This window comes from Pipistrellus kuhlii, unplaced genomic scaffold (genome assembly GCF_014108245.1).
Source record: "Pipistrellus kuhlii isolate mPipKuh1 unplaced genomic scaffold, mPipKuh1.p scaffold_m20_p_7, whole genome shotgun sequence".
Classification (NCBI taxonomy): domain Eukaryota; kingdom Metazoa; phylum Chordata; class Mammalia; order Chiroptera; family Vespertilionidae; genus Pipistrellus; species Pipistrellus kuhlii.
The window spans coordinates 25,673,015-25,699,769 of NW_023425573.1; the positions used below are offsets into that span (position 1 = coordinate 25,673,015).

General features: G+C 40.5%; 1 protein-coding gene across 8 annotated transcripts in view; it reads left to right on the forward strand.

Annotated features, from left to right (window-relative positions):
* The first annotated feature begins 1,649 nt into the window (after positions 1 to 1,649).
* Positions 1,650 to 26,755, forward strand: part of DIS3L2 (DIS3 like 3'-5' exoribonuclease 2) — a 279,142-nt gene continuing 254,036 nt past the window's right edge. For 3 of the 8 annotated variants that reach the window (XM_036420600.2, XM_036420601.2, XM_045575689.1), the window contains exons 1-2: positions 1,651 to 1,787; positions 5,024 to 5,103. The gene's annotated coding sequence lies outside the window, so the exon portion shown is untranslated. Of the gene's footprint in view, positions 1,788 to 5,023; positions 5,104 to 26,755 lie in introns of all 8 variants that reach the window. The other 5 variants (XM_036420607.2, XM_045575690.1, XM_036420606.2 and 2 more) reach the window with 4 other exon arrangements.

Consider the following 26,755-nt stretch of genomic DNA (forward strand, 5'->3'; position numbering starts at 1 on the left):
CCCCCACTGGGCATCGAGCCCACAACCAGGGCATGTGCCCTTGGCCAGAATTGAACCTTGGATCCTGCAGTCCACAGGCCAACGCGCTATCCACTGAACCAAGCTGGCCAGGGCCCTGCTTCTATTTTTTATTTCTTTGGCTTCATTTCTAGTTCTGGCCCACAAAAGTCAGCCTCCAAATTTTCAATTCTTTGTTCTTTTTCTCTTGTGGGTTTTCCATTCCAGGCTCCATTGGACCCTCTCCCTCCCACTCATTAAACCCTTGGGCCTCCAACATCCTCTGCCCCTGCTGGTATTCTCCCATCTTCTACACTTGAATAGACAAATTTGACCTACATCGCAGATTTGCTAAGGGTTCTGAAAGGATTTGTGTGAACATTTAACACCAAAGACTGGATTTATTCATTCTTTAAACAACATTGATTAAAGCTTTTGTGTGTGGCAGGCACTGTAGATACAAGGGTAAGCAAGAAATATTTCCTGCTTTCAAGGAACTCAGTTATCAGTAGAGGAATCCTGAAATTTGCAAATGCTTTTAAAAATATATTATTTTTACTGATTTTAGAGAGGAAGGGAAAGGGAGAGGCATAGAAACACCAATGATGAGAATCACTGATTGGCTGCCTCCTGCACGACCCCTGCTGGGGATTGAGCCTGCAACCCAGGCATGTGGCCTTGGCTGGAATGGAACCTGAGACCCTTCAGTGGGCAGGCCAATGCTCTATCCACTGAGCAAAACTGGCTAGGGCCGACAGTGCTTTTTAAAATACTAAGATATTCAGGAATAAAGTCATCTCTTTTCCTTGTTTCAGTATGGAGCATATAGTGGTGGACGACAAACTCAAGCCACTATAGATTATGACACTGTATACCTGAATTTTGATTTTCCTAGTCACCAGTGGGCACTTGACCTCCATATTTGATGCGGGTGACCACTCCCTGTCCTCTCCTGCTATATCCTCAGCAGTCCTTCAAGCCAACATCTGATTGTTCTTTGGGTTTTTTTTTTTCCTTTGGTCACATCTACCATAATGATGCTCTCTAGCTTCCATCCTTAGCCGTTTTCTCTTCTCTACACACTTCCCCGGATAGACCACACTCATCTTTCTGGGAGTTTCTCCACTGAGCCAGCTCCAACCTGAAACACTTTTTTCCGTATCCTTTTTATTCGGCTCTCCACCATCAGCTTTCCCCTACTTGTGTCTAGATTGGCCCTTCTGGGCAGGCTCCAGTCGCTTCCTATAGTGGCCCATCCAGGACGCAGGACACTGCCTGCCCCCCGGCGGCCTGGCATTCTGAGGTCAGGGACGAGACTGGGTTGCACCCTCCGCATCCTCAGTGCCAACCCCGCACCTGGCCCTGAGCAGGGTCGTTGAGTAAAGCCCTGTCACAGGTAAGGGCCGGCAGAGCCACACTCGGGGACTAGAAGCGGGCTGCGGGGGGTGAGGGCAGGGGCGGGAGGGCGCCCCTCGAAGGCCAGCCTCGTAGCGCAGAGCCCGGAGCCCGTCGCGGCCGGACAGGAAGGTGTCCCTGAGGCCGTCCTGCTAGAGCCACCCCTCCAGCCAGTCGCCCCCGCAAGGCGACACGGGAAGAGCTCCGGGCCTTTCGCTCCCGCCGCAGCCGAGCCACCGCAGACCACCGCCGGCGCAGCTCACCAACCCGCGCTTCGCTCTTGGTCCCTTCCGGCCACCGTTGCTCTCTACCCCGCCGCGCCCGCCCTCGACCCGGAAGAGCATTCTCCTTAGCAACTGCGGAATTCTGGCGGCGGCGGCCTCCCGGGAGCTACGGTGAGGCCACTCACCCCCTCCCGCCAGTCCCACCTCGACCCCTCCGCCGGGCCCACCCGGGCTGGCCAGCGGGGCCTCTGCGGGGCTGCGTGGGCACCAGGGGCGGCCCGGGCGAGCGCCCTGCGCCGCTGGCATTCCTCCCGGCCCTGACGTCGCTCCTGCCCATCTCACGCCCCCGCTCCCGGCAGACGCGGCCTTCCCGGCAGCCCGGCGAGGTGCGCGGGGAGCATGTCCGCTGCGAGGCCGGTTGCGGTGGAGAGGATGCTTCCCGAGGCTGCGGTCACCTGTGGGCGCCTTCCCAGGGTCCCTGGCCCTGATGTCCGGTGCCGGTGCTTCAGGAGCCTTGATCAGCAGCCACTTAAATATATTATTTGCCGTTTGTCAGCTGCTTTCCAAAGCGATGTACTTGAAATGTTCTGTTGATCGTGGAGACTCATTTAATTGATTATATTTGACCCTTTCCCTGGGAATGAACTTTCCAGTGTTTAGTAATGTGCAGTGAATACTGTGTAGTTAAGGTTTTGTATTTTCCGATTTTCTACAGAAGGTACTCTCCCTGAGACTGAGTAGGTTTAGGAGAAGTTTCAAGTGAAATTTGCTATGTTGAAGAAAGTAGGGGCAGGTGGTGTTGATATCTCTGATTTACATTTGAAAACAGACTCAACATAGTATCCAAATCCCAGCTGTATTTTTGAAATAGACAAACTGGAATTTATATGGAACTACAAGAGACTGAACACCTCCCATAACTGAATTTGAAGGCGTAGTAACATTGTTAGATAATGACTTTACATTTAATCCAATGATAATAGAGCCCAGACAGGCATGTGAACAATTTTTGGGAATGACTTATTATTTGGGAATAAAATACAGGAGTTTCTGTCTCAAAATTCATTATTCAAAGCAATATAATTTCATTTTGGTTCGAGAACTATTAATTACCCTGTTTCCCCGAAAATAAGACAGTGTCTTATATTAGTTTTTTCTCCCAAAGTTGCGCTAGGTCTTATTTTCAGGGGATGTCTTATCTTTACATGCGCTAGGTCTTATTTTCGGAGATGTCTTATTTTCGGGGAAACATGGTACCTACAGTGTTATATGCATCTGGAAGGATACATAATAAGAAATGAGAGTGCACACATTAAATTTTAGGGAAACTGTAAAATAACATTTATTTAAATGCAAAATCAGCGGGAAGAGAGGTCAGTATGGGTCTGAGTTTTCAGGAATATGTTTATGGATTATATATCTAAAGTATAGATATTATTTGTTTCCTATTGTCTAAAGTTTTACATGTGTTTCCTTTTCCCCCAATTGATCTCCCCCGCAAGACATCACAATTTAAATAGAGTTATTTACTGTTTCATATACACTTACCAGTCTTGTGAAATGTTGCTTTCTTCATTTTGACATATATTTCCAGAATGCTTACTATGTAGCTGGCACTGGATCAGGAAATAGTTTACCTATGGGGTGTATGTGTATGTGTATGTGAATGTGTGTGTGTGTATGTTTGTTTAAAATATCTTCCTTGGATGCTCAGCAGGAGGGCTAGAGAAATTTATACAGGTATACCTCATTTTGTTTTGCTTTGTTTTATTGTGCTTCACAGGTTTTGCATTTATTACTAATGGTAGGCAAGACCCTCCCACAAGCAAAAAGATTGTGACTCACTTTATTATGGTGTCTGGAATTGAAACTGCAACATTTCAGAGTACGCCTGTACATGCATCTGAGTTGACATTTTTCTCTTAAAAAATTATTATTATTTTAAAAATCCTGAAAATATTTTTTCTTTGATTTTTAGAGAGAGTGGAAAGGAGAGGGAAAGACCGAGAGAAACAGCGATGTGATAGAAACATATTGGTTGCCTCCTGCTCAAGCCTTGACCAGGGCTGGAGCCAAGGAGGAACCTGCAACTGAGGTATGTGCCCTTGACCAGAATTGAATCCAGGACCCTTTGGTCTGCAGGCCAACGCTCTATCCACTGAGCCAAACTGGCTAGGGCTTGTTTTTCTTTTTAAAGAGTTGAATAGGGACTTTAGGTTCATTTTTTGGGGCATTTTCCAAAGATTCATTTTGTGAAGATGCACACTCTTTATTGGTCTCAGAGAAGAAGGGAGAAGGAGAGAGAGAGAGAAACATAAGTGATGTGAGAGAATCATTGGTTGGCTGCCTCCTGCATGCCCCATACTGGGGATCAAGCCTGCAGCCCAGGCATGTGCCCTTGGCTGGAATTGAACCTGGGACCCTTCAGTCCACAAGCTGATACTCTATCCACTGAGCCAAGCCGGTTAGGGCAAAGATACACACTCTTAAGGAGACCCCTTCATTCTTTATAGATTTAGTGCCCATTTATTCGCTTAGTCCACCAATTGAGTGCTTTCTTGGTACTAGGCACTGTGCTTGGTCTTGGAAATGAGGGGTAGTGAGTGCAAACATGGTCCCTGTCCTCAGCAGATGATATTACATAATCACACAGATAAAAAACTGTGACAAGTATTTAAGTTAGAGAAGTCACAGAAGTGATATTTGGACTGAAATCTGAAGAATGCACAAAAAAAGAGCAGTGTTCCAGCCAGAGCAAACAGTAAGGGCAAAGACCATGTAATGTCACAGCTCATGAAGAGGACTAGGGACTTAGAGTACAGTTGCATGTATGGAGCAAGAAGAGTGTAGAAGAATCTGGTGGGTGAGGGGGGCTGGAGAGTTGGACTGGAGGGGGCTGGGCCTTGGAAACAGGTTGAGTTTTTCTTTATCCTCTCTATATGGTTTTACTTAATGGATTTAGGCTGGATTGCTTGTGGAGATGACACCATTGGTTTGTGTTTGAATACCCTGCTTTGTATTTTTACTGTTGCTTAATATTTGTATTGTCTTCTCTTTCCTCATTTTTTTCAACACACTCCCTCAGCTTTATTGTTGGGGAAGCCTCTATGTCCCACTAACAATACATGTTCACTTTTCTAATTGGGAGAAAAGGAATTTTAGAGATTAGGATTAGAAACTAGTTGATTTGAAATGTTTTTTGCATTAGTGTGTGACCTCTAGGACACTAATTTCTGTGACTCCTTTTCTTTTTAATTGTGGTAATAGAAACATTAAATTTACCTTCTTAATCATTTTGAAGTGTTAACTATATTTACATTGTTGTGTAACAGATCTCTAGGACTTTGTCATCTTGAAAAAATGAAAACTCTACCTATTGAACAATTTCTTATTTCTCCTTCCCTCAGCTCCTGGCACCTACCCTTTTACCTTCAGTTTCCATGATTTTGACTACTCCAGATATCTCGTATAAGTGAAATTGTACAAGGTAGGTACCTTCATGCTCCTTCCCTAGAATATCCTTTCTTCTCAGTCAGTTTAAATCCTTCCAGTTCTTTAAGGCCCATTTCCTCTCCCTTGTCCTTTTACTTGGCTTAATAGATTTAGAATGGAAGAGCCCTTAGCAATTTTCTAGGTGAGCCCTGGCCAAGGTGATTCAGTGGTTAGAGCGTTGGCCTGTGCACCAGAGGGTCGCAGGCTTGACTCCTGTCAAGGACACATACCTGGTTGCAGGTCTGATTCCTGCCCAGGTCAGGGAGCATGCAGGAAGCAACCAAGAAGCAGCCAATGGATGTGTCTCTGTCACATTGATGTTTCTTTCTCCTCTGCCCCCTTCTTTCCACTCTCTCTAGAAATCAGTGGAAAAAATAAAAGAAAATTGAGTTCTGTAGAAGTTTCAGCGATTTGCTTAGGGACAGACATCTAGAGAGTGGGGCAAAGTTGGACTAGAGCTCTAATCTTTCAACTCTTGGGTGGGTGCCTTTTCTGCTTCAGCCTGCTAACATGTTCTAATTTAAGTGCCACTGAGGCACAGACATATTTTCCCATCTCCAAAACATTGTGCAGAGGTATATTAGATGCCTAGGAAATATTTGTTAATGAATTGATTGTCTCCAGGACTTTCATTGCCTAAGAGGTGGCCCAATATAAAATTTTGAACTTCATTGATTTTTTTTTAGATCCTTGGTTATATTAGTCAAATTTACACTAGTCCTTCTGCAGTTGAGTAATTCTTTCACCTTTGCAATCAGAGTTAAGACTGTCTCACCTTTTCCTAATGCTCTCTATATTGCATATATTTGTCCATAGCATACATACTTGGGTTTCCCTATAAATTTTGATGAAAATCTAATGAAAAAAACAATCAGAAGTGGAAAACTTAATGCATTAAACTTTTTAGATTAGCTAATATACAATATGTTGAAGCAAAGGTTTAATGCTTTTTTGTGAGCTTTATTGCTGCTAAATGTTTTTGAAAGAATCATATTTGTACCACACTATCTCATCTCAGAATGCCTGTGAATCAGTTGATTTTGGGTATTGGACTGATTTTGAGATGTCTCAATATCTTTAGGGTTAAAAATGTGTAAAAGAGCATTTTCTTGTATGAGAAAGATTTACAAACTTTTATTTGTAGTTTCCTCATTTACCTTAGACTTTGCTTTCCTGTAATGTTATAGGACCAGCCTTATAGAATCCAACTTTTATTTTTTAATTTATTAAAAAAAATCTTTATTGTTGAACGTATTACATAGGTTCTCCCTTTTCCCCCATCGACTTCCCTCTACTCATCCCTGCCCCCCACCCCAGGCCCTCAACACCCCATTCTCTGTGTTCATGGGTTATGCATATATGCATACAAGGCCTGTGGTTGATTAACTCCCATCTGTCCACCCTCCCCCGACTTCCTGAGATTCTGCACTCTGTTCCTTGCTTCCATGATTCTGGATCCACTTGGCAAAAATCCAACTTGTAAAGTGTCTGCCTAATTTAACCTTCAAAAAAAAAATATATATATATATTTTTAAAATCTGAGGAAATGCTGTGAGAAATTAAGTTCATCTTCATTCAAATACTACTGAGCACAAGTAAAAATCAAACTGTGGGCCTGGAATAGATACCTCTGAGGTCCAGCCATCTAAGCCATTATTGGTGATGTCAGGGAGACTTGGCCAGAATTCTTGTTGTCTTTATTAGTCTGAGGGTGGTGGTGGAACTGCACAAAATGTCCTTTGGTCATGTGACAGAAGATAGAAAGATTTGACAATGAGGACTTTTCAGATAGCATTTTATTTGGAACCATAGTAGGAATTTGGTGCCTCAAGAGTTGCAATTAATGTGATTAACTTTTGTGTTGAGGCAAGAATTAGTCAAGTTTAGTCAGCTGTTAGTCCAAAAAAACTACCTTTCTTCCCCACTATTTAAAATTATGGTGTATTGTGGAGATTATAATTAATGGATCACTTCCTATCTATCAAATATTCAATAATTCACATACATTGTGTCATTTAATACCAGTATTTGTCCATTGAGAAAGATGATTTGATTCTTTTATTGAGAAACTTGAGTCACAAGGCAATATTTATTAGAACCAAAGTTTGGACCTATGTCTGTCTGATGCCAAAGCCCATATTCCTTCTATCACACTACATCAGGCCACTTCCCTAAATCAGGTTCTGACTTCAACAATTACACTGGTCATGAGAACATAAACATAAGTATTGTGGTGATGATAAAGAAAAGGGCAAGTGATGAAGTAGGCTGATATAGTAGGAAGTTACCTGTTCCCTGTGGCTTAAAAAATCCTTCAAATGAAGGAAAGTAATTGTTGGAGTATTTGATAGACTTGAGAATTTGGGTACCTAAGCCAGGAGGAGGTGGGAAGTTATATAATGCTAATTGAAGAACTCTTTTATTTAGGTTCCTCTGTAGGCTTCCTTTAATGAAATTGGATTGTTTCTACCATTAGGCTTTGATGAGGAGGAGAGGTTTGTGGTGATTGTCTAGGAGCTGAGGGATTCAGAGAGAAGCCCCAGACATTTCTGTTTAACTTCACCTCATTTAGAGAACATTTCCTCATGGGAAATAGTTGCTTCTTTCTCTATTTGCCATGGTCTGCTTTAATCTGTTATAGAGGATTGACTATAAAACTATAACAGTAGTTATACTAGGAAGGAGATAATAGCACTTTTTTGTTTTTTTTAATCCTACTTGAAATAAAATTAATAGTTTACATGGTTTGCTATTCTTTTTAGTTATTTTAAGTTTTCTTAATGAAAAAACATGTGTATTGTTTAGAGATTTATTGCTTTTATAAGACATTTATTTTATGATTGACTGAATTTTGCCAGTTTAAATGTCTTTTTTAATAGTTTGGAAATAAGGATGCCCTATGAATTTTATGACAAATTACACATTATTAACAAGGAATAATTTTTAATGAATGAATTAGGGCCCAATTTATATTATGAAATATTATTAATTATTGGGTTAAAAACATATTTGTTAAAAGCTGATTTATTGAGATATAGTTGACATATAAATTGTAGATATCTAAGGTGTACAATTGGTTAAGTTTTGACATATGTATAGACTTATGAGACCATCATCACAAACAAGAGGATGAACATAGCCCTCACCCCTAAAGCTTTCATCATATCCTGGCTCCTTGACCGCCATACCAGACAACTACTGATCTTTCTCTCATTACATATTATTTTCATTTTCTAGAAGTTTATATAAATGGAATCATACAGTATGTAGTTATGCTTATTTTATTCAGTATCAGTTCTTTTTTGCTTTTTTAAAATTAAATTAAATTTTTTTGTTCTATTTTATTTTTAATTTAATTTTATTGTTTAAAATATTACAAATACTTTAAACTCCCAAGCTGGCAGGGGAGGGCAATTGAGGACAACCAGTACCTATGTCTCCCTTTTTTCCCCCCATTGACCTTCTCTCCTACCTCCCCCCGGCATATGCCTTCCTCCCACCCCCTCCAGTGTCTTGTGTCCATTCGTTATGCTTATATGCATGCATATAAAATTTTTGGTTGACCTCTTGTTTTGAGATTCATGTTTCTAATGTATTAGTAGTTGATTTCCCTTTAATTCTGAATAATATTCCTTTGTATGACTATACCACAGTTTATTAATACATTCACCTATTGCTCAACTGGTGTGGCTCAGTGGTTGAGCATTGACCTATGAACCAGGAGGTCGTGGTTTAATTCCCCAGGGCACATGCCTGGGTTGCGGGCTTGATCCTCAGTGGGGGTGTGCAGGAGGCAGCTGATAAATGATTCTCTCTCATCACTGATGTTTCTATTCCTCTCTCCCTCTCTGAAATCAATTAAAAAAATATATATAAACCCTAATGGGTTATTTAAATAACTCTTTAGAAAATACATTCACCCATTGTTGGACATATTATTTCCAGTTTTGATAATAAATAAGACTGCTATGCAACTTTGTATACAAGTCATTGTATGGATATATACTTTTATTTCTCTTGGCTACATAAATACCTAGGAGTAGAATGGCTAGATTATATGGTAGGTATATACTTAACTTTTAAAGAAACTATCGGGTTTTTGAAGCAGCTGTACTATTTTGCATTCCCACCAGCAGTGTAACAGGGGTCTTCAAATTACGGCCCGCGGGCCACATGCGGCCCGCAGAGGAGTCTGATCCGGCCCGCCAGGTTTTTTGGGCAGTGAGCGCAGCCGAGGTGTTACAGTAGGAATTAGTAGTTCATATAGTCCAGCCCTCCAGCTCTCTGAGGGACCGTGATCTGGCCCCCACTTTAAAAAGTTTGAGGACCCCTGGAAGAGGTTCAGTTCTTTCACATTCTTAGCAACTCTTGGTATAGCCAGTCTTTTAAATTTTAGACATTCTAATTTGTAGTGGAATCTCATGTTTTTAATTCGCATTTCTCCAACAATTAGTGATGCTGAGCATATTTGCTATCCATATAGCTTTGGTGAAGTGTCTTCAAATTTTTTGTTAATTTAAGAACAAAATATATATTTTATTGATTTTTTACAGAGAGGAAGGGAGAGAGATAGAGAGCTAGAAACGTCGATGAGAGAGAAACATCGACCAGCTGCCTCTTGCGCACCCCCTACAGGGGGTGTGCCCATAACCAAGGTACATGCCCTTGACCGGAATTGAACCCGGGACCTCTCAGTTCGCAGACCGACACTCTACCACTGAGCCAAACCGGTTTCGGCTTTTGTCAATTTTTAATTGGGTTCTATGTTTTCATATTACTAAGTGTAGGAAGTTATTTATATATTCTGGATGCAAGTCATTTTTCAGATGTAAATTTGCAGATATTCTACTCTTTCTATTATCTTTAATGGTGTTTAAAAAAGAGAGATATTCTTAATTTTGATAAAGCCCAATTTATAATTTTTTTCTTTTATGGGTTGTGCTTTTGTTGCTTTAGCTAAGAAATCGTTGCATAAGTTAATATCACAAAGACATTGTCTATATTCTAGAAATTTTAGTTTTTAAAAAATATATATTTTATTGATTTTTTACAGAGAGATAGAAAGCTAGAAACATCGATGAGAGAGAAACATCGATCAGCTGCCTCCTGCACACCCCTTACTGGGGATGTGCCCACAACCAAGGTACATGCCCTTTACCGGAATTGAACCTGGGACCTTTCAGTCCTCGGGCCGACGCTCTATCCACTGAGCCAAACCGGTTTTGGCTAGAAGTTCTAGTTTTTACATTTAGATCTATTGTATGATCTACTTTGAGTTAATTTTTATATAAAGGACAAAGTATTGATCAAATGTCATTTATTTCTTTACATATGGGATACAATTGTTGTAGAACCATTTGTTTAAAAATCACTCTAGGTTATACCTAGGTTGAAAATCTATATAAGTTTGGTTTTATTTCTGGACTCTCTTTTCTGTTTCATTATTATTATTATTTTTTATTTAATAAATCTTCATTGTTCAGATTATTACAATTGTTCTTCTGCCCCCCCCCCCCCCCAGCTTCCCTCCACCTGGTTTCCACCCCAACCTCTGTCCTTATCTCCTCCCAATGTCCTCATCCATAGGTTTACGATTTTCGTCCAGTCTCTTCCTGCATCCCCAACACCCCTTTCTCCCCTGAGAATTGTCAGTCCACTCCCTTTCTATGCCCCTGATTCTATTATATTTACTAGTTTATTCTGTTCATTAGATTTTTTATTCATTTGATTTTTAGATTTACTTGTTGATATATATGTATTTGTTGTTCATAATTTTTATCTTTTTTCTTCTTCCTCTTCTTAAAGAATACCTTTCAGCATTTCATATAATACAAGTTTGGTGGTGAACTCCTTTAGCTTTTTCTTATTTGTGAAGCTCTTTATCTGACCTTCAATTCTGAATGATAGCTTTGCTGGGTAGAGTAATCTTGGTTGTAGGTTCTTGCTATTCATCACTTTGAATATTTCTTGCCACTCCCATCTGGCCTGCATAATTTCTGTTGAGAAACCAGCTGACAATCGTATGGGTGCTCCCTGTAGGTAACTAACTGTTTTTCTCTTGCTGCTTTTAATATTCTCTCTTTGTCGATTGCTCTTGGCATTTTAATTATGATGTGTCTTAGTGTCATCCTCTTTGGATTCCTTTTGTTTGGGGTTCTCTGTGCTTCCTGGACATGTAAGTCTATTTCTTTCACTAGGTGGGGGGAAGTTTTCTGTCATTATTTCTTCAAATATGTTTTCATTATCTTGCTCTCTCTCTTCTTTTGGCACCCCCTAACTCTGATGTGGGTATGCTTGAAGTTGTCCCAGAGGCTCCTTACACTATCTTCATATTTTTGAATTCTTTTTTCTTTTTGTTTTTCTGGTTGGGTGTTTTTTGTATTTAAAATCTTTGACTTGAGCCAGGACCAATTTGGCTCAGTGGATAGAGCGTTGGCCTGCTGACTGAAAGGTCCCAGGTTCGATTCCGGGCAAGGGCATGTACCTTGGTTGCGGGCACATCCCCAGTAGGGGATGTGCAAGAGGCAGCTGATCGATGATTCTCTCTCATCGATGTTTCTAACTCTCTACCCCTCTCTCTTCCTCTCTGTGAAAAATCAATAAAAAAATTTAAAATTTAAAATCTTTGACTTGATTCTTGTGTTCCTCTAGTTTGCTGTTGGATCTCTGTATATTATTTTTTATTTCAATCAGTGTATGCTTAATTTCTAGTTGGTCCTTTTTCATATCCTCAAGGGTCTCTCTAAATTTATCAGTCTTTTGTAGGAAATTCTTGAAAAACCTTATAACCATGGTTTTGAACTATATATCCAATCATTTGCTTTCCTCCATTTCTGTCATTTGTGACCTGTTTCTTTGTCTCCACATTTTGGCTGCTTCCCTGAGTTGATAGAGTGCCTTTGTGTGCTAGGTGTCCTATAGGGCCCAGTGGCTCAGCCTCCCCAGTTACCTGAGGTGTACACTCTTGGTGCACCCCTTTGTGGGCTGTGTGCACAGTCTTGTAGTTAAGCCTTTATTGTTGTTAGTATCACTGTGAGGAATTGACCTCCAGGCCAATTGGCTGTGAGGATCAGTCTAAGATGGGAGAACTTCTGTGCTGGAGACACCCTTATGAAGCAAGACTTGAAAAAGCCTCTGTGTTCAGCTTGGATGAGATGGAGCTGACAGCATTGGCTTCCTGTCAGCCCTGCCCTAAGAGGCCCCTGGGTCTCAGTGTCCTATGGTAATCGCTGCAAGCATCTCTGAGAGAAAGCTGCGCTTGAGTTTTGCCCACTGCCAGACAGTCCAGTTTCTCCTGAATGAATCTGGGTCCCCAGAGTCTTGCTCGGAACTGGAGTTCAGAGTAGTCAGGAGCTTTTGTCTCCCTCCCATTGAGAAAGCCAGCGGTGTACTCAGTTGCCAATCCTCTTCGCATGCGTCTCTTTCTCTGCCTTCTGTAGCTCCTTTGAGTCTCAGTGCACTTTTCTCTTTCCTTCTAGTTGTAGAATTTCCACTCAGCCAGCCTTCCTGTGGTTCTGGATGATGTCTATTTTGTCTTTTAGTTGTAGTTTTGAAATTGTTGTGCGAGGCAGCAGTTTAGATGTTTACCTATACTGCCATCTTGGTTTTTCCCTTCACTTTCACTATTTATCTGTTTGACTCTCTTGATGCCAATATTATACTGACTTGATTAATATCTATACTAATAAAATTCTAGGTGGCCCTTGCTCCCTCACACAACACCTTTAAGTCATCACAAGATGAGGGCAGATGTGAGTGATCAGGTTGGCAGGGGAGGCAGTTGGGGGCAACCAGGCTGGCAGGGAAGGGCAGTTGGGGGCGTCCAGGCCTACAGGGGAGGGCAGTTGGGGGCATCCAGGCTTACATGCGAGGGCAGTTAGAGGTGACCAGGTCTACAGGGGAGAGCAGCTTGGGCAACCAGGCCTGCAGGAGACGGCAGTTGCCGGGGGGGGGGGGGGGGGCAGGCTGACAGGGGAGGGCAATAGTGGGCGGTCAGGTAGGCAGGAGAAGGCAGTTGGGGGTGAGATCAGGCCTGCATGGCAGGGCAATTGCAGGGGACCAGGCCAGCAGGGGAGGGCAGTTGGAGGTGACTGGGCCAGCAGGGGAACAATTTGTGTCGATCAGGCTGGCAGGGGAGTGGTTAGGAGATGATCAGGCTGGCAGGCAGGCGAGCAGTTGGGAGCCAGCAGTCCCAGATTGTGAGAGGGATGTCTAACAGCTAGCTTGTGGGGTTCCAGATTGGAGAGGGCGCAGGCTGGGCTGAGGGACACTCCTTTCCCCCCAGTGCACAAATTTTGTGCATTGGTCCTGTAGTATTAAATAGAAGTGATAGAAGCAGACTTATTTTGTATTGTTCTCGATTTTAGGAAGAGAGTATTTAGTCTTTCACCATTAAGTATGATAGGCCTGGGACTTTTCAACTTCTGCCTGGTAGGGAGGAGTATGTTGGTACTGTCGTTGAACTCATAGCCCCCTGCCATATGCAGAATTGGCTCTGACAAAGCAAGTGCTCAATTGGATTCATTCTAATTTTTGTATTGTAAAAGAATTGAGAGGTGAGGTTCAACCAGGGTTTTATTAGATTTTTATCAGTTAAAAATAATGAAAAAATATATTATTCTTCAAATCACATCATTTCTCCTGCAGTGCTCTTGGTTACCTTATGCAAACCTTTTTGCTCTTAGTTCTGGCAAGTACCCTCTTTGCTGAAGCTCCCTGAAGTGAATGATAATTGTTTTCAGTGAATTTGATCAGAGTGCTTTACCCTTTGCTGTAAGCCCTCCCTACCCCCATGAATCTCCGTGTTAATGCAACATCAGAAGAAAAGATGAAAATCAAAGATTTTGCTGACTCCTAGCAAGTAATATTTAGGACATGATAGAATCAAACAGGTTTTCCCTGGCAGAAATTAAATCTACACTATTAAAAGACTACATATGTGTTTACATGAATTCTGTACAGTCTTGTTTTAAAATTGTGGTCTTTTATTAAATACTGAGAAGTTACAAAATAATAAATGCAAAATACGTGTAAGGTATATAGAATAATAGGGCAATGGATACTCATGTGCCCAAATGCCTAGTTTAAGGAAAGATTATCATTGCCTTTGAAATTCTCTGTGATTCTGTTCCTGATTCTACTGTTTCCTCTTTCAGAAGTAACCTGCGTTTTATATTTTCTTCATACTTGAGCCACATAGTTTATATCCTTCAGGTACTTAATTTTTCATGTTTTTGAAATCTATAAAATGGAATCACAATGCAAATATTTTTCAGTAATATTGAAATTAAATATTTTACACATCAAACAGCTGGTTGTCTTTGAAAATTGGAAATGAGGATTTAGAGGAAACCCAGTTAAGTTGTCTATCCTTTAGATCAAGTCAGGATTGTTTCTTCCAGCACGTTCTTCAGTGCTTGGTCCAGCCTTTGTTAATTGTTTCAAAGAAAGTGCTCCACTATCCCAGAAAGAAGATAGATTTGTAATCTCTGCTCTTGTCTGCAAGTTGTTCTTTGTAATTAGATATGGAGATTTCTTTTAAGGTCACCGCCATCTGAAGTAATACAGAATACATGTATATGGGTTTGCCAAGAGTACAATTGCTGTGGGAATCATAACTTTGGATTTCTTCATTTCTGGATTAAGGAATTATACTCTATGAATATAGGTTTTATATTTAATGTGTATCTATTGGCAGCAAGATCTTAGTGATGCAGCTTCCCATAAATGATAGGTTGAACGCTTGCAGCATGAAGTTTTAAAATAATCCTAAGATTCTGAACTTTGCTACGGAGCCAGTGTCCCACACTCTTCTGCTCAGAAGGCTTGTGTAGAAGCCTATCTTAGTGATCGGCAAACCCATGAGTCAACAGCACCAAATACCAACAGTACGACAATTGAAGTTTCTTTTGAGAGCCAAATTTTTTAAACTTAAACTTCTTCTAACACCACTTCTTCAAAATGGACTTGCCCAGGCCATAGTATTTTGTGGAAGAGCCACACTCAATGGGCCAAAGAGCCCGCAGTTTGCCGACCACGGGCCTAGCATATTTCCCTGGCACTTGTGGACCTCAGTTTTGTTTTGTCTCCCTGAGAAGCTGGGATTTCAGTGTTGCTGTTTTAGAAGCAGCAAGAAGAAGAAAGGCCATAGGTCTGTCTTAATTGCATTGCAATATTTTTGGAATTATTTTGGTTAATTGTTGATTTTCCTATTATCTACCTGAAATTATTAACTATTAAATCCATGGTGATGCCCTTGTGGGTGCTGGAAAATGTAGAATTTTAAAAAGCTGCAAACTCTAGACTTACTATCTTTCAAGCTCACTCATGTTGAAAGATATGAATGTGGAACATAATTTATCCACAGAAAGGAGGGCTCCCATCAGTTCTTTGTTACTTCTCTCAGGTCCCCTATCACAGGGTGCTCAGCTGACAGACCAGATCCAAAATCAGCAGATTGGCATAGGGGGTCATTAAAGTTTCCCCATATTTCTTTTCTTTTCTTTCTTTTTAAAATATATTTTATTGATTTTTTTACAGAGAGGAAGGGAGAGAGATTGAGAGCTAGAAATATCGATGAGAGAGAAACATCGACCAGCTGCCTCCTGCACACCCCCTACTGGGAATGTACCCGCAACCAATGTACATGCCCTTGACCGGAATCGGACCTGGGACCCTTCAGTCTGCAGACTTACACTCTATCCACTGAGCCGAACTGGCTTCGGCAAGTTTCCCCATATTTCTATTGGTGGTCTGGATTTAGTCTTAGTCATTTAACTGTTTAGATTTCGTGTCCTGCATCCCTCCAGATGCCTTGAATAATGCTAGAATTCTTCTCTTTGACAACTGCTTGTAAATTTGCATGTGTTCCTCTGGGAACATTCTGTAAGTCCCTATAGGGACCTTGTATTGTAGGCAGGAATGTGGTCATTAGTGAGGTCTTAACTCACTTGGGGCTGAATGAGACTGAAGGAAGTAAATTCCAGATATTTTCAGCTACAGCCCTGAGAGTAGGCCTTGGTATAGCAATACTTTTCTAAGAAGAGAGTAATGATATAACTGACAGAATTCTTAAAATATAGAACTGAAGAACCAAGATGGCACTGTAGATAAATGCAGGTACTCAAGGCCTCCCACAACCACATCAAAATTACAACTAAAATACAGAATAACCATCATTGAGAACTGCCTGAAATTTGGCTGAATGGATGTCCTACAACTGGAGAAGTAAAGAAGAAAGTATATCCAGACTGATAGGAGGGGTGTAGGCACAGAACGGGCTGGCTTAACACCCATGTGTGGTATGTTTTTAATTGAGAGGGATATCTCCACTGCAGAGGCTTCTTGTGTGAAGCAAGGGGTCCCAGCCCCACACCAGCCCACCAGCCCAGGATTTCAGAGCTGGGAAGAGAAGTCCCTGTAACTTTGGCCTATAGAAACCAGTGGGGATTGTGGCTGAGTGAAATGGAGGCTGCTGGAGTCCCAGGTAGTCCCTCTTAAAAGGGCTGGTCCATGGACTTACTTGGACTCAATCCTCTGGGCTCCAGCACTGGGGCAATAGCTGGGGAATTCAAGGGTATACGGGGAGTGGTGGAGGGGAAACGGTTTAGATGGTCTGGCATTGGAGCAAGAACTCGGGGAAGGCTTTCTCCCAGGTAGGGGTGCTCACAAGGTCATTGTTCCTATATCAAGACCTTTCCCCCGCCCCCCACACCCGTTGCAGAACTGACTGGCAACCATATGTGAGTTTTCATCAGCTGGGTGACACTGTTTGCTCTACCCTGGTGATTCCCTGAGACCATACCCCACCCAATTTGCAGCCCCACCCAAGCTGTTTGCAGTGTCTTTTCACTATGAATGGCCTGTCCTGGCTCAGGCTTCAGACATTCCTAAAACCTTGGCATCAGTGTGCCCATACCTATCAATAAGAAGCTCAATACCAACAGCAATTAAAATTCAATTACTATAAGACTGTGCACACAGCCCACACAGCCACTCTACCAATTCCAGGATTCATAGTAGCTCTACCTAATTCATTGTAACAAACACAAGGAAGCAAAGGCATTGGTGGTATAGTGGTGAGCATAGCTGCCTTCCAAACACAAGGAAGCAGCTAAAATATGGAGACGAAGAAGCATGTCACAAATGAAAGACCAGAAGAAATATCTAGAAAAAGTTCTAAATGAAATGGAAGCAAGCAACCTATTGGATACAGAGTTCAAACAGTGGTTATAAGGCTTCTCAAGGATCTTAACGAGAGTTTCAAAGGACTTAGTGAGAATTTCAAGGATCTTAGAATTTCAAAGATATAAAAAAGGTCCAGTCAGAAATGAACTATACACTAACTGAAATGGAAAAATATACGGGGTATAAACAGTAGAGTAGAGGATACAGAAAATTAAGAATTTGGAATATGAAGAAGAAAACACCCAATCGGAATAGCAAAAAGAAGGAATAAAAATGTGAAGATAGTGTACGGAACCTCTGGGACAACTTCAAGCGTACCACCATTCCCATCATGGTTATTATTTCCATTGCTTTACTAAAAACAGCACTCACCAAACTCCCTGTAACATCCACACTGCTAAATCTAATAAACACAATTTTTATTTCACTTTTTTTTTTATTGCCCATCACCTTCTTGAAACCTTGATTTGCTTGACAACACACTCCCAAGTTTTGTCTTTTATATCCTTCGTCTTTGCAATTTTGTAAAAGGCAAAAGATTTATGCGGTCTGAAGAGAAACCAGAGCATCGTCTTTGCAATTTTGATTTTCTTCTTCCTGGCTATTAAACTTTGAGGCTCCTCAAGTCTCAATCCTAGGCCCTCTCCATTCACTCTCTCTACACTCTCCTAGGCTGACGTCATTTGTGTTCAAGACTTCAGTTACTGTTTGTTCTTCTTTAACTTCAAATTTGACTTTATACCAGATGTTCTCAGAACTCTAGATTGTATATCAGCTGCCTGTTTGATATAATGTTGGTGTTGCAAAATTGCCTCATAATCAGTACTGGGATAATGATCTGTATCCTGCTGTAACCCAATAATCCTGTTCCAGTGAATGTTACCATCATCCATCCTAGTGTATAAGCCAGAAAACATGAAGTTATCTTTGATCATTCTTTCCCCCTTCACCCTTAATGTCTAACTCCTCACCACATTTTGTTCATTTGGGTTTTTAAATATTTCTTGCTTACCATTTCTTGATCTTAATATCGTTATTTTTACATGGACTGCTCAAATACTCTCCTAACTAGGGGCCCCATTCATTCTTGTCCCCCTGTCGCCTATGCATTTTCTCCCCTGAAGCTAGAGAATCTTAGAATATAAATCTGGTCATATTTCCCTCTTGATTGAAATACTGCAGTATCTCCCCATTGCTTGTAAGATTAAAAACAAAACAAAACACACCAAACCAATAGTAAGAAAAATGGGTAACATATGATTAAGCATTTATCAACATCCTGGTTTTGGTTGTGACTCACAGAACAAAGGCTTTGATAGAGCAGTTCCAATATAAGGGTTGTTGCTTATCAATCACCAATCAATACAGGGAGGCTATTTACCCTGCAGACAGTTTAGAACTCAAAAGAGTGAAGTCGTGCCTTGAACATAGTTTTAGAGTTTAAAATACAAAATGTCCAAATGTTAGGCAAGAAATCATGATATTAAAGATCTTATAATTTCCCCCTTTCCATCAAATTTTGCAAAGTGAGATGATGTTGATGAATCTAGTTTTTTTTTTTTTTTTTTTTTTTTTTTTTTAGTCTTATTGTCTTTACCAGGTTTTTCTCATCCTATGGTAGAGGGAATATCTACTTATTCAAGATTATAAGGGTTAAAGTTGCAACTGTTACTTTAAGGCAAGGTGGCAGGCTCGGGGCTTAGGGGTCTAACTGTTGGCTATAGTATCCTATACGGCAGGGTCCTCTACCTTTGGGGCTGAGTGAGCACACCTAATGCATTTCATTTCCTTTTATTAATGAAAAGAGATTATAATTTGGATGTCCTAGGATTGGAGCCTGTGTCAGTTCTTTAAATTAGTAAAACGTTGTTAGCTCTGTTCCATTATAGGGGTTCTGGAGAAGAGGCTTTCAAGAGCTGGGAGGACAGCTTTCTCCCAGACCTCCTGGTTCACAAGTTGATTCTTAATCCAGTGTTTTTCAACCTTTTTTGGGCAAAGGCACACTTGTTTCATGAAAAAAATCACGAGGCACACCACCATTAGAAAATGTTAAAAAATTTAACTCTGTGCCTATATTGACTATATATAAAGTAATTCTCTTGAATAGGAATCAAATAAACACAAAGAAAGTATTTTATAATTACTTTATTATGAAATATTAAGTAAACAAAATAGTGAAAAATTATAAAATTCTTGTCTTGTTTGCGCCTACGGCACACCAGGCAACATCTCTCGGCACACTAGTGTGCCGCGGAACAGCGGTTGAAAAACGCTGTCTTAATCACTGAGCCATGCCAGTCAGGCAAAAAAAGTTTTTTTGTTTGTCTTAAATAAAATAAAATGATAAGTTTTAGGTAAATGGTATTAAGACAATGTCATTAAAGTGAAGTCATTTGTACGAAAGTCCTTACTATTTAAGGATAAAACAGAGAACTTAAATTCTAACTACTCTTTTTGGTCTTCTGATAAGAGATCTAATGTTGAATAAATTGAATAAGAATTTTTTAAATTTTTATTCAACTATACCAATGACCAGGTTCTAGAAATGTAAGGAGAAACAATTTACACAGTTTTTTTCCTTTATGAATGATGCTTTTGGTGTCATGACTAAGAACTATTTTTACCTAATCTTAAGGCATAAACTTTTTCTCTTATGTTTTCTTCTAAAAGTTTTTTAGTTGTATGTTTGTCCTGGTTTTTATTTAGAATTAATTTTTGTATAAGATAAGAAGTTTAGGTCAAGGTTTATTTTTTGGTCATTTGATGTCCAGTTGTTCCAGTGCCATTTGTTCAAAGACTATTTTCTTTCCTTTTGCACCTCTGTCAAAAATCAGTTGAGCATGTTTGTATGGATCTATTTCTAGGTTCTCTATGTTGTTCCATTGGTTTAGTGTCTATTCTACTGAAAATACCACATTATCTTGATTTCTATTGATACACAGCTTAAAATCAGTTAGTATGTTTCCCCCAACTTAATTTTTTCTCATTATTTTAGTTATTCTAGTTCCTTTACATTTCCATATAAATTTTAAGATAAGCTTGTCTATATCTACAAGAAATCTGGCAATTCTTTTTAAAAATATTTTTTTATTAATTTCAGAAAGGAAGGGAAGGGAGAGGGAGAGAGAGATGGAGACATCAAATATGAGAGGAAATCATTGATTGGTTGTCTTGTGTATGTCCCCCACTGGGAGTTGAGCCCGCAACCCAGGCATGTGCCCTTGACCGGATTCAGACCCGGACCCTTCATTCCGCAGGCCAATGCTCTACCCACTGAGCCAAACCAGCTAGGACAATCTGGGGATGATGTTAGGAATTGTATTGAATTTAAAGATCAGTTTGGGGAGAATTGACATTTTTCCTATGTCATAATAATCTACCAGTATCAACATCTTACCACTTTAGGTGAAATGTACCAAATATTTAGGCCCCTTTATTGTTCTTACTTTATAATTAGTTGTCTTAAATATCTCCTTTACATAACTTGAGAACAATATCACACAATATAATACTTTTCCTTTTAACCATGTAACATAATTTTAAAAACTTTAGGAGAAAGTTAGTCTAGAACATTTACCTGTAAAGTTACCAACATTAGTTACTTTTTACTTCTAAAAGTTCTGTTTAATGCTTTAAATATTTGTCTTTTAGCAAGCTTTTTCATTAAATTTTTTCTTTATATACATTATGGTTTTAAAATAGTTTATTTGTTGTTTTTATGACCTAAAACTATTTTGTACCACATTTTGCTATTTCTCCCCCCCTGACTCTCAATCATGATGTCTCTGTTTCTATGTCTCTGTCTCTGGCTCTGGCTCTGTTTCTCTCTTCCTCATGTGTTTTGTAAGTATTCATCAGGCATTTGACTATAGGAATATTCTGAATCAAATAGTTTTGAGAGGATTTTTTAAATTCAGCCGGCACCCTGGGACATTACCAACCTGGGATCACTTGAAGTTAGTGCATATGTTTGGGGTTGCATGACTGTGCTGCCCCCAAGAGCAGCCTGGATCAAAACAGACACATTTCTTGATTGTTTTCCTCACTAGTCAGTTCATTTTTCCCTAGCCCACTGTTTCACTGAGTTGGTTGTCCTTTACGGGTCTTGACTTTTTTGCAGGGGGATCATGTTTCATGTAGTCAGAGCCTTATTTCCTGTCCCCCTTGTAGTTTTAGACTGTAAGCCTGTTGGCAACGACACCAAGATGTGCTCCAGTCTCTGTCGCCCCAGCTTCTACATATCCTGATTACTAGCTCATGATATTGGGAATTTTTATTTTTTTATTTTTTTATTTTTTTTATTTTTTTTAGCTCTTCACTGTGCTGTCAAGCAGTTGGTAATATTTTGTTCAATAGTTGTAGTAATTTGATATCAGTAAGTTTTTCAGAATATTGACTCCACTAAATGATCAGAAACAATGTTTTGCTACACCATGCTTTAGATCACAGATTGTTGGGTTAGAGACCTGCTCCTGGTTACTTTAGAATCTTTCAGAACTGGTCACCTGGGACAAAAGTTGCTTGCTGTCTTTCAGAAGAGGCTGTGTCCTTAAAAAGAAAGGAGTATGGTCATATTTTGCTCTGCTATCACATTTGCCAAGCATGTGAAGAGGCTCCAGAAGAGGGGAAATGTTCAGCTGTGTCAAGGGCTACAGTAAGGTTAAGTAAGACCAAGACTGAAAATGGATAGTGGGATTTCACAATCAGAAGATCTTTGCCCAAAAGTACCCATGAAACTGAGTGGGAAAAAGCCTATTGGGTGTTTTAATCTCTGGGAAGATGGTTCTTACCCAGGCAATAACCACTTTGTCAAAAATAATGACTTTTTATAAGTAGGTGGCTATTTATTTTATAATCTCTTATTTTAATTCTCTCTGGGTTCCAACCCTGCTTTGGTAGATTACGGTAACTCTGTCTGTCATAGAAACTGGACTCAGTCATAGAGTGTAGTACCTGTCCATTGTGTACCTATTCTTTTTTGTTTTATTTTTATTTTTGTTAATCCTCTCTTGAGGTTATATTTTCATTGATTTTTAGAGAGTGAAAGGGAGAGGGAGAGAAAGAAACATCAGTGTGAGAGAGACACATTAATTGGTTGCCTCCCACACATATCCTGACCAGGACCGGGGATCAAAACTGAAACTCAGGTATATGCCCGTGACCTCGACTTGAACTTGCAACCCTTGGGCCGATGCTCTAACTCACATGTGTCAAACACAAGGCCCGCGGGCCAAATCCGTCCCGCCAGGCCTTGCAATGTGGCCCGCACCGCGCTGTCATCACTGCACTCCGCTGCGTTTCCATCACAATGACAGTTTATGACTGTTCAGTAAACCATTCGGCCCGCGATTTAGGCTGGATTTTAGATTTTGGCCCCTTCTCTGATTGAGTTCGACACCCCTACTCTAACTATTGAGCAAAAGGCCAGGGGCAATGTGTATCTATCCTTAAAGCTTTCATTTTACCTCCTCAAATGAGGTAAACGGAAGACTGGTACAGTAAGAGCTGAGCTGGGGTGTGAAAGTAAGAGAAAGAAGTTTTGAGATGTTGCCAGTTTTAACATGAAGTTTCTGTCCTGTGGCATTTTTAAAAATTATTATGAAAGTTTCAAATATATACAAACTAGAGAGAGTAGTTCATCACCCTCCATTGACCTATTTCCCAAATTCAAGAATTTTTGCATATTTGCCTCATTCATCCCTTTTTATTTCTCTTTTGCTGAAGTATTTAAAAGAAATCCCTGACATCATTTATTATAATTTCACATATACATGCTATGCAATATGAAAATTGTTATCTACAGGCGTAATGTCATTACCATACCTGATACAAAATTGACAGTTCTTTGGTATAACCTATTATACTGAGAATATTTCTGAGGCCTCTTTTATTTATTTTTTTAAACTTTGAATATGCTGACATGGTTTCTCCTATGTTGTTTTTTGTGCTTGCCATGCCCTCTCCCAAGAAGGCTCTATCCGGAGACCTTCACATGGTGAACTTCTCATCATTTGGGTCTTGACTACAGTATTTTTTCCTCAATGGAGGCTTTTTGTAATCACCAAAGCTAAAGTAGTACCCTCTTTCTCCATTCCATTTGTCACTGTCTCCTCAATCTGTTTTACTGCCTTAAGTGACTGCTTGTCTTCTCCACCCCCTAAATCAGGTGTCTTCAAACTACGGCCCGCGGGCCACATGCGGCCCACAGAGCAGTCTGATCCGGCCTGCCAGGTTTTTTGGGCAGTGAGCGCAGCCGAGGTGTTACAGTAGGAATTAGTAGTTCATATAGTCCGGCCCTCCAGCTCTCTGAGGGTCCGTGATCTGGCCCCCACTTTAAAAAGTTTGAGCACCCCTGCCTAAATGGTCAATACCATGGGAATAGGGACTTTGTAAGGCCATGTTGTGTTCATTGCTCTTTGCCCAGGGCCTGAAGAGGTCCTAGCATATAGCAATCAAGCACATGTTTAGAAACAAGTCAGCTATTAGATAAATAAAAAAAAGACTCAAAAATCTTCTTAATATTTTATAACCATTATCTCTCCCTACAACTGAATCCCAAGAGCTTTAACCAACAGCTGTGTTTGCAAAAAGTGCTAGATTGTTGTCCCTTTCAGGACATTTAATCTTTTAAATCCTCAAAATATTTTATAAAATGTGAGTAAAGTCACTTCTGACCTGTTGAGAGGCACTATTTTTACTGACATAACTCTCTTTTGAGATCACTTTATTTGAGCTTGCAGCTAATAAATCTGTTTTGGCCCATATGAAATGATTTTGTAGCCCACATATCCTTTAACTGGTTATTTGAACTTTTATTTAGTACATCATTTGTATTTGCTGTTAAGGGGGTGTTTTTATTATATTGTCAGTTGTTGGGAATGTTCTTTAGCATGAGAAAAAATGTAACTCAATAAACATATAATATTTTATAATTAAATATTTGGATTCTTGTTGGAAACATAATTTCAGACCTAAAGAAATGATTGAAATCAGCAAATTAACACTGATGTAATGACATTGATGTAATCTATAGATTCTATTTAAATGTCTTCAAGTTTCTCAGTCATGCTCTTTATATGAAAAGAAAATCCTGGCCCTGGCCCATGTAGCTAAGTTGGTTGAACCTTGTTCCATGAACCAAAAGGTTGCTCATTTGGTTTCTAGACAGGGCACATGCCCAAGATGCGGGTTTGGTCCCTGGTCGGGGTATGTTTGGGGAGGTAAACAATCAATGTTTCTCTCTCACATTGATGTTTCTTTCTCTCTCCCTATTTCTTCCTCTCTCTCTCTCTAGAAAAAAAAAACGAAAACAAAAAAACCCTGCATCACAAGTAGCATAGAGTTGTCATGTGTCTTTAGTCTCCTTTAATTTGGAACAGTTTTAACTTTTGCGAATTTAACATTTTTTGGAGATTATAGACCAGTTGTTTTGTAAATATGTTTTTAAAAAATATATTGGTTTCAGAGAGAGAATGGGAGAGGGAAAGAGAGCTAGAAACATAAGTGATGAGAGAGAAACATCTACTGGCTGCCTCCTGTAACCCCCCCTACTGGGGATCCAGCCCTCAACACAGGCATATGCCCTGACTTCGTGGTTCATGGGTCGATCCTCAACTACTGAGCCACACTGGCTGAGCTATGCAGTTATTTTGTAGCAGGTTTAATTCATGTTTCACAAATGATGTGTTTTTCATTATGTATCAGGAGGCATGTGATGTTGGCTTGTCCCATTACAGGTGTCTACTTTACCAGTAATCACTTGGTTAAGGTAGTCTGCCAGATTGCTCTACCATCAAGATATGCTTTTCCTCTTTGTACTTAATAAGTATCTTAGAGACTATTTTGAGACTTAAATATTTTGTTACTCTTCAAAACTTTTACCCATTATTTTTAGTCATCCACTGATGAATTGGAATTATGATGATTGTCAATGGTAATATCCTAATTCCATAATTTTTCTACATTTATTAGTTGGGATTCTGATGTAAGGAAGAACTTCCCCTTCCATTTACCCTGTTTCCCCGAAAATAAGACAGTGTCTTATATTAATTTTTTCTCCCAAAGTTGCGCTAGGTCTTATTTTCAGGGGATGTCTTATCTTTCCATGCGCTAGGTCTTATTTTTGGAAGATGTCTTATTTTTGGGGAAACACGTACTTGTTTTTGCCAGTATGAACTCATGGATTCTTATTTAATGCTTTACATGTAAGCTGTCATCATTTAAACAATTTTTTAAAATATATATATTTTATTGAGTTTTTACAGAGAGAGAGAGGGATAGAAAGCTACAGTAGAAACATCGATGAGAGAGAATCATTGATCAGCGGCCTCTTGCACATCCCCTACTGGAGATGTGCCCACAACCAAGGTACATGCCCTTGACTGGAATCGAACCTGGGACCTTTCAGTCCACAGGCCGATGCTCTATCCACTGAGCCAAACTGGTTTCAGCTCATTTAAACAGTTTAATCCTTAAATTATTATATACTAGTGGCCCAGTACATGAAATTTGTACATATTAAAAGGGAATTAATTAGAAGAAATATTTTAATATTGCTATTTGCCCTTTCTCTATAATAGAAGTGTCAGAAACAAAAGAAAATTAGTAAAATGTATATAAAATCTCCCTCCTTTCAGAGTCTGGGGTGTGCCATTGGACCTAGAGTCAAGTCCCCACCCTCCACCCTCATGCACTTTGAAAACACAGGAGACCCAGACCAGGCCAGCCCCACCCCATTGGGTGAGACTCAGATCCAGCTGGCCCCAACCCCGTCAAGCCCCTCCTGGTGGGGGGCACAGCCTCAGGTCCCCTGGCCTGCCACCAGGGTGGGGGGTGTGGCCTGAGGGTCCCCTTTCAAGCCCTGCCGGGTGGTTATGTGGCCTGAGGTCTCCTGGCCTGATGCTGGGGTGGTGGGCGCAGCATAAGGTCTCCCAGCTAATACCGGGGGCACAGGGCGTGGTCTGAGGTGTCCCAGCCCTGTGCTGGGGCGAGGGTGCGGCCTGAGGTACCCTGTCAAGCCCCACCAGGTGAGGGGCATGGCTTGAGGTCCCTCGTCAGCTTCTCCCCACTCCCTCCCATCATCATGTCAGGGCTGAACTGGACGCACGGACGCAGGCAGTTTCTAGGTAGCTGGGGATGGAGGCAGGCAGCTTCACCTCAGGACTGAGTGGGGACGCATGCAGGCAGCCTGACCTTAGTGCTGGAGGAAGTCCCCGCTCCCATCCCTACCCACAGACTGGTGGTGACTGGGACACCATAATGGAAAAATTAGCATGTTACCTCTTTATATGTATAGATTTGGCCAGTGGGAATTTTTTCACTGGCTCCTGTGAACTTTTGTCATGTCCCCATCACTTTTTGGGTGTTTACTTACTTTTTGGAATGACAAGATACTTTAGGCCAGGGCTTGGAAAAAATTTTCTGTAAGTGGCCAGATAGTAAATATTTTTCGGTTTGTGGGC